Raw genomic sequence first — 8,005 nt, 5'->3', positions numbered from 1 at the left:
CTAGATCTGAGCAGACCTTCTCTGCTTTAAAAAATTGATGAACACCTTATAGTCTGAGATGATGCCTGACATTTGACCATAGAGCATCAGACCAGATCATAGAAAGCATCACCCAAACCTGATGTGACCACTACGAGATGGCCCTTCCAGAGTCACCTCCAACCTCGCTCTCCAAAATACTGTCAGTGCATCTCGCTCCTTCCATCTCCCTGTCATGCTTTATCTATTTATCTGTCATTGCCTTCACCTTTCTCTTGACCTTAACCCTGATGCCTCTGTGTCTTAACCAATGTCATCCTCTACCATTTATCTGTTGTCTTCATCTCCCTCTCTACCATCTTTCTAGCCCTCCTCAGTGTGTTGTTTGGACAGCTGAGGGGAGCAGGGAGCGTGCATCAGCACCACTGAGAGGTGTTGATCGTCTCGTTTTTTTTACATCTTCTTGCTAGCCTTCACTCTTGGATGACCTACGGGTTACAGACAGACTGACAAAGGGGACGAATGTATTGCTTATAGATACATTGTGAGGAGAATATCTGGTTATGTCCTGAGGCATTTCTCTCTCTCTCTCTGTCTCTCTCTCTGTCCACCTCCTCACACTCAGCAAACATTTGACAGGCTGTGATGTGCAGGAGAAGTTCAATGTCAAGTCAAATGACTACGAAATTCTCTCGAGATGAGTTCATGGTGTGGAAAAAAAAAACATGTCTGAACAGTTTTGAGTAATGCTTTAGACTTAAAATGACTTAGGTTGTCATTTAAAGGATGAAGCTGGTGATATTCTATATTCATGTTACTGTTAGCAAATTCCACGAAATGACCAAAACCAACATTGCTTTAGTTTGCGCTTTAGTCTCTCAATATTTTTTCCAACTCATCCTGTCCAACTCTCAGCCTCAAGCCTGTTTCTTCCAAGTGAAGATGTAAATCTTTAAAACATGGTATATTTTTATACTTGGTATACTTTTTTAATTTGTATTTTAAACTTAACTCTCAACCCTTACATATTGTTCAAGTTGAATTTGACCCATTGCCTGAAATTGTATGACTTTTCCTAAAGTGTACTGTGAATATATGAAAATGGAAATATTTCATTTGTTTTTATTTTGTGCAGCCAACTCAAAATAAACTACTGTGTCCATATTAACCAGAGCAACGATATGGCTCATTAATGTGGTTTTAATAGTTTCTATAAAACAATGGAGATCTATGGCATAGAGGAACAAGATACAGTATATCAGGCTTTGTCTACACAGGCAATACTTGTAAGTAGGATCAATTATTGGTTTTATTATCAATTGGTTTTGGTCTTTTCATGGGTTTTGTTGACAATAAGAACAGTACAGAATATCACCTGATACATGTAGGATATGGGTAGGGGCTGTTGCATAAAGAATTATGGAAGTTGTCTCAACTCATTTTGGCACTGCTTTTCCACACTTGTGCAGGCCTGCATCAACATCACATATCTACAGTGTATGCTGTTCATCATCCTATTACTTTTATTAATCTCATTTTTTAATGTCTTTTGATCAACTCTTTATTTTGTGTTCTCTTATTATGTTAATATATATAATATTGTTCACAGTTGAAATGCTATGCTGTGTGTGCATTTGATTTGTATGGTATCCCCACTTTAACAGGCTGTGAAAGAGTTTCGTCATATTTTGCTCTCGTGAGAAAATGTAGTAGACTATAAGTATACATGAAACTCAGGAAGTATACTAAGTATACTACGTTTACTCAAGAGTAGCGTCTTCAGAGCCCACATTAACAGGAGCTTGTGAAGAGAACCTGAAAATAGGCTAAATTGTGATCTGTGTGTTGTCAGTATGTCTCTCTGTGCACAGACATGGTTGGAAATGCCTAGAATTTCAAGTATAGCCAAATACCCTGAATGAATTGTTATGCTTTCAACTTGCTGCTGGGGTGCTCAATTATTCAGAACCTTCCCGTCTGTCCATCAGCCAGACTAGATACCTGGACTTTGAGCTGGGTAACACAGGAGCTCTGTGTTCTGTGGAGGTTGGTATAAAATAGGAAGATCTGCATGAAATCACAATCCTGAGACATCCAGATCTGTTTCACGGATTGAAAAATGTATTCAAGGGTCCATTCACTATTTATTATATTCTGACAGATGGTGTATACATTTCAATGCCTTACCTCTGTACCTTAGAGACAGCTTGTCCTTCCTTTCCAAAAAAATATTTCATGTGTTCCGACTCTTGGTGCTGGTTAGAATACAGTGTTTGTGGAGACCTGTAGTGGTTTATGTTATATCACTGAAACTATGTTATCAGTTTGAGATGATGTGTTTATGGAAATATCTGTTGTTGTTTGGTCTTCCTTAAAATCTTATGCAGATTGCAAGCTTGCACAGTAGAATGTTAAACTAAAAAACTCACTTTGTGGTTGTTTATCATCATGTGTTAGTAAATGATGTAAAATATATGCTGAACTGCTGCTTGTTAAATGTTACTGTGGATGGCAAGGTCAAAGCTAACTGAAAAATAAAATTTTACTACTCAGCTTACTAGTCAAGTCAATTTATTTATAGATCGCATTTAAAACCAACAAACCAAGTTGACACTGATCTCCCTTCATTTTCCTTCCATCATTTTTGCTCAAGTAGTAATGGAATGTAAAAAATGAGAACCTCCCTGACTTTCTCAGTTGTCTGTAACATCCTGTGGACTGATTTCTATGTGAAGAACCCGGGCTGGATTTTCCGCAAAAATCCAATGAAAGTGACGTTTTTTGTGCGCTCCCGAGTGCCTTGCCTCTCTCCCACTAACGTCAACAAACGACCGGCATAACAACACAACAACACAACAAAAATGGCGCTAGAAACACCCTGCAGATATTAGCTCTCCAGCTAATGAGACAGCTAACTGCCTCCGTCAACCACTACACATTTCACAGCAAAACACCCCTGCAATGACAAGTCACCTACTCCCAAGCACACACAGCTAGAACATTATTTCCTCAACAAAGGAGCAGAAAAACAAGCTCCAGAGTGATAGCAGAACATAGCTTACCCCTTTTGTTGTTCCTCTTGGTAATCCAAAGTTCGTAATAAGCACACATTTCACAACAAAACCACAGCACATTGTTCCCCAGCTGCAGCGCGTCACTCCCCGGCCACAACTACCGGTGTTAAGTAAACACGGTTGCAACACGGTGCAAAACACAACAATTAGAGATTATGTAATTATGAGAAGCGTAATTGAGGAAAAAGACATCACCTGTAATAGTTCCACGCTGCGAGAAAACACACCAGGACGTTGACTGCACCTCATTTAACAGCCATAGATGTCACTAATGAGAAGGAATTTCTGATTCCGAGATAAAGAACCTTTAAACCTGAGGAAAAGTGACAAGTGGTCGATGGAAACAGAGTCTGAAATGTATGTTGATGCCAGGTGTGAATGCATCCTGATCAAACACAATCTCGACACAAATGACCTGGTTTAAAAGGGGTCCTAAATCAGTAAACTATGTGAGAGACTCAAAATCAGCTTTAGTAATTGATTTTTAAAGGCTGCAGGTTTTTAACTTGATTAGAAAGAAATCTAGTTCATTGTTGGTCTTTAACTTGTGACTCTCTCTTCAGCCATTTATTTTGATCTCCATCCTGTCACACACAGTGTCTTTTATCATACTTCAAACTAAATTTGTGAGGAAGAACCGTTGACTGTATATAAATATGGACGTCATGACAGCTCCCCAAAAGTGAAGCCAAAACATTTCGATCACCCCCTGTTGGCTGGCTGCAGTATAGGTCATAAATCCCACCCCCTCCATGTTGGCGAATGGGACATGAGCTAAACTTAAAAAATCAAAGTACACGTCAAATAAATTTTTCCCAAAGATGGTTCCTGTCATTTTGGGTAGTTCTTATCATGCTGATGTTTGTCCAAGTTCTCCCTTTTCTGTTATTTGAATTACTTATTTAAACCTCCGATAGGCAGCGGGATGGTTGAGGGGGCGCTCCCACTGGCCATCACCCCCCCCCCCCCCCCTCTACTTTGCAGACTCTGGGTCCAAATGACATCACACAAGCAATGAAAGCTGATATTTTGGCTTTACTTTTGCATAGCAGCAGGAAGTGGAGATGCATCATCCGTATTTATATGAAGTCAATGGGAAGAACAAGGGTACAAACTGAAGGTTACTTGGAACCTTGTTCTATGAGTACAGGTGGAACCCTGCAGGCATTGTGGGCTTCACCACTCTCTCTGCATGTTGGCCCCCTTACTGAAGTAAGAGCAAGTACCAGTGCATTAGTGATAGACAACAGCTTCAGAGAAATCAAGTCCAGTCAAGAGCACTGAGAAACAGCTGGCATAGTGCCGATTGCCATTACCTCCCACCTTGTAAAAAACGATTTACCAAGGGATGGCTGTGGCTGACCACATTTCTCCCACTGAAAACCCACTTATGGGGAAAGAAATTGCTGATACATACAAGTTCCAAGTAGAATGTGACAGGCCAAAATAGGTTTGTGGTAAGAGAGCAGTGGCTCTAATGAGCAGGTCAATGGGGTTAAACCTCACACCACTTCTGGACAGAGCACACATGCTCTGAATGGTACACACTACAGATCACAACCCTATGTTCACCAGCCAGTCACGCAAGTCAAGGCATCCTCATCAATAATTGCATTCTCCTATTACAGTGGTTCGCACAACTAGTGGACCGGTCAAGGTGGTGCTATCCTCAGCTGGATCATGGAACTACTAGAATGGCCATAAATCAGAAGACCTCAGGCGTGATTGTGTGCTAACTCTAGCTCCTTGGCCTAAAATACCTGTTTTTCCGCATTCTGCTTGTTGATCTACAGTACCATTCTAAGCATTTCTCGCCAGAAGCTGAGGTGCAGTGGCCCATTTTTATTTGGCTGATGAAGTGCAGCAGGACCCTGATCTTTGCTTCCTTTTTCAGAAGAGGTTATATGTAGCCACAGCCACCTTGGAACAGGAGGAAGAAGACACCACTGTTGTTGGTGGCAGTGACACCAATAGTTGTTGCCACTGCCACTTTCCGACTGACCACAGGGAAGTTCTTCAGAGAGAACATGAGAGCTTTTCAGTGCAGTCTTCCACACAAACTATTAGTCAACACTGTAGAGAAGGTTATATGGCGTAGCCTGTGTCACACAGTATTGACGGTAGTCCAGTGCTGGGGAAGTGTTAGTGTAAAGGTTAGAAAGGCTTGTGACTGGAAGGTCGCTGGTTTGTTTAGTCTGGAGAGGACACACAGAAACTGATCACAGAAACAGTTTGCACACAGAAACTGGTCAAAAAAGCTGCTTTACACATCTGAAAGAGCAGCACCTTCCTCTCCCTTATTACCATCTTGAGCAAGACCCTTAACACCCAAACTGCTCACAGTGGAGCTGCTGAGGGGCCAACACAGCAATCTGTGGTTATACTGGGCAGCTTCCGGGTGTGAAACTGTGCGAGTGTGAAGGGAATTTCTCCATTGAGTGCGATAAAACAGTAGGCCTAAGGATGATTGTTTTTCCCCAAAGGTAATTCATTGTCTTTCACCCTTTTTGCTTCCTCTACTGAAAGCGTCTTTTTGCATTTTACTAAAGTTGTACAACTTTTGGAAGTGATTCAGTGGGTCCACCATCTGCCACTTGGTAACTTCGACTCTGGCATGCAGCCTGTTTCCCGTTTTGATTCACACACCTGGTTTGTCTTATGTGAATTGTGCAAGGCAAAAAAAAAAAAAAAACTATCTGGGGAAATGATGAGCAAAATGCAAATTAAGCCTCCCAAAAGAGAATAAAATTATTTTTTGGGAGCTTAACAGTGCGTAGTCCTCACTCTTTTGTACCCTGCAATGAAATTTTTTTGTCTTGCACCTGAATAATTTACCTGGATGTGCATACACTTGGTCCGCCTTTCAAATGCTTATTAGACCAATATTCTCTCTCCTTCTCATAATTCATAAAGTTGCACTATGAAAATTATTAAGCACATAGTGGGAAAGTTCAGTGGTTAGTTTACCCAAGGAAAAATAACAGATTAGGCAAAAAAATGGGATTGGCAGTCTCTTCTTCTCTTCCTCTCTCACCCTCAACTTGCCACTCTCTGTAAGACAAAAATCATTTATCCAATTGAAAATGCAGTTATTCTTCCCACTCATGACTGAAAATGTAATGAGGCAGATTTAATATAATTTAATATAATTTGGAAAATTTACAAATAATTTGTGTCCCTTGGCATATTGTTCCACATGAAAAGGCTGGCGACACAATGACCCAAATGACAAGAGAAGTGTCATGGGAAGCAGGAGGAGGACCAGGAGAGAGAAGCCGAGTCCAATCAGTCATAATTATTTGTAATTACCCCAAAGATTCACTTGAGAGAGAGTTTAAGAGAGATGGGAAAAATTATGAGGCAAATTAATTTCTTATTTCAAAAGGCAGAAACTTGAATGGGAAAAATTAGGTGATATCTGTCTGTCTGGATGTAGCAGTCATATTCACTGTATTCAGACAAGGTCAAGCAACCAATTACAGCATTACTCTTCTTGTGTAGTCTTTTCTATTTAATCCTCTTGTCTAATTTTGCAGTATAGTATGTTTCTGATCACATGCCTGTGTTGTATGCTTGCCCCAGTTTTACAGATGTTTCCAAGCACTGCTGCATTGCGAGGCTCCTCGACGAGGCTCCAGCTTAAAGAGCTCCTCCAAGGTCGCCACCAAGGCCATAAGGGGTGGGCCAGTCACTGGCCCCCGCCGTACCAACGACTTCCTATTCATGGTAGCCTCCTTGGGTCAACCAGCTGCCACAGTGCCCCAGCTGGGCCCAGCCTTTGAACCCACCATTGATATCACCAAAGCTCCATCTTCAGACAACAAACCTGTTGTAGTATCACTAGTGGCCCACTTTGATGGGTGATGATTGGCTATAACCATGAAATCCCAAAGCCCCCAGCCAGGAAGGCATTAATTGTGAGACAGGTGGTGTTACCAAGGCTAGGAGAGCTGCAGCCTGTCAGTCCAGGTGTATTTAACGCAGCTGTTCTGCCTCAGCTCTGCCCCGTCTATTAGACATGATGGACCAGTAACAAAAGGGAAATCTTGGACTGCCTTTGGACACTATGAGCAGAAATCAGAGGCAGTAAACCTGCAGAAGCAGGCAGTCTGTATTTCTCTGCAGACAAAAAGTATATATCTGTCTAGCTAAGAATGAGCATTTTAAGGATGAGAAAGCACTATCAGATTGTTATGGTAACAGAAGAGAAATTGAAGGGATCATTTATTTTGTGAGTGCAGAAAGAGGGATAAGATGTATTTTTGTATTGATTAGTTAGTGACTGTGGTTACATGAAGTTGAAGACCACAAGTCTTTCCTAAAGTAGACAAGATAAAAAAAAATATACAAGAAAATAGTCAGAGTTATAAGAATGTACTGGTAATGATTTTTAATGAAGAATCAGTCTTTTGATCTTTTATTCCCTGTCAGTAATTTTTATTTAATTCATCACTTGACACTTTATAATGCATAAGTGGTTTTCAATTAAGTGGTTTAATAAGTGGTTTGTTGTACATGTAGCATTGCTAGCATGCTAGCTGCATTCATGTTTTTTGTAAGAAATAGTGACTTCAGGGTCACAGATAGGTGCATGTTGGAGAGTAACGGTATAGTTTCTTCAATAAGGACTGTGCATGTACACTGTTTGAGTATGATATGCAAATTAGGTCAAAGAAATGCAGTAATGAGAAATTGTTGAATTTCTCAGTGGTATTTGGTAGTGTTCAGTGGATAGCACTGATGCAGATACTTGGTGTAGCCCAAAAAAGTCCTAGAAAATGTATGCTCCTGTGAGATCAAACTTTTTGGCTGTGCTGGGTTTGGTCAAACCCAAACTTCATGGTACCCTGCATAACTAAAGCACAGTTGGGGTCACAAGCCCCCTGATGTAACAGTCATCTTCAAACATCCATGAAACTATTACCAGTTCAGTGTCCTCGCTCATGGGCACA

This window comes from Thunnus albacares, chromosome 12 (assembly GCF_914725855.1).
Source record: "Thunnus albacares chromosome 12, fThuAlb1.1, whole genome shotgun sequence".
Classification (NCBI taxonomy): Eukaryota; Metazoa; Chordata; class Actinopteri; order Scombriformes; family Scombridae; genus Thunnus; species Thunnus albacares.
Note: the sequence above shows the minus strand (reverse complement) of the source record.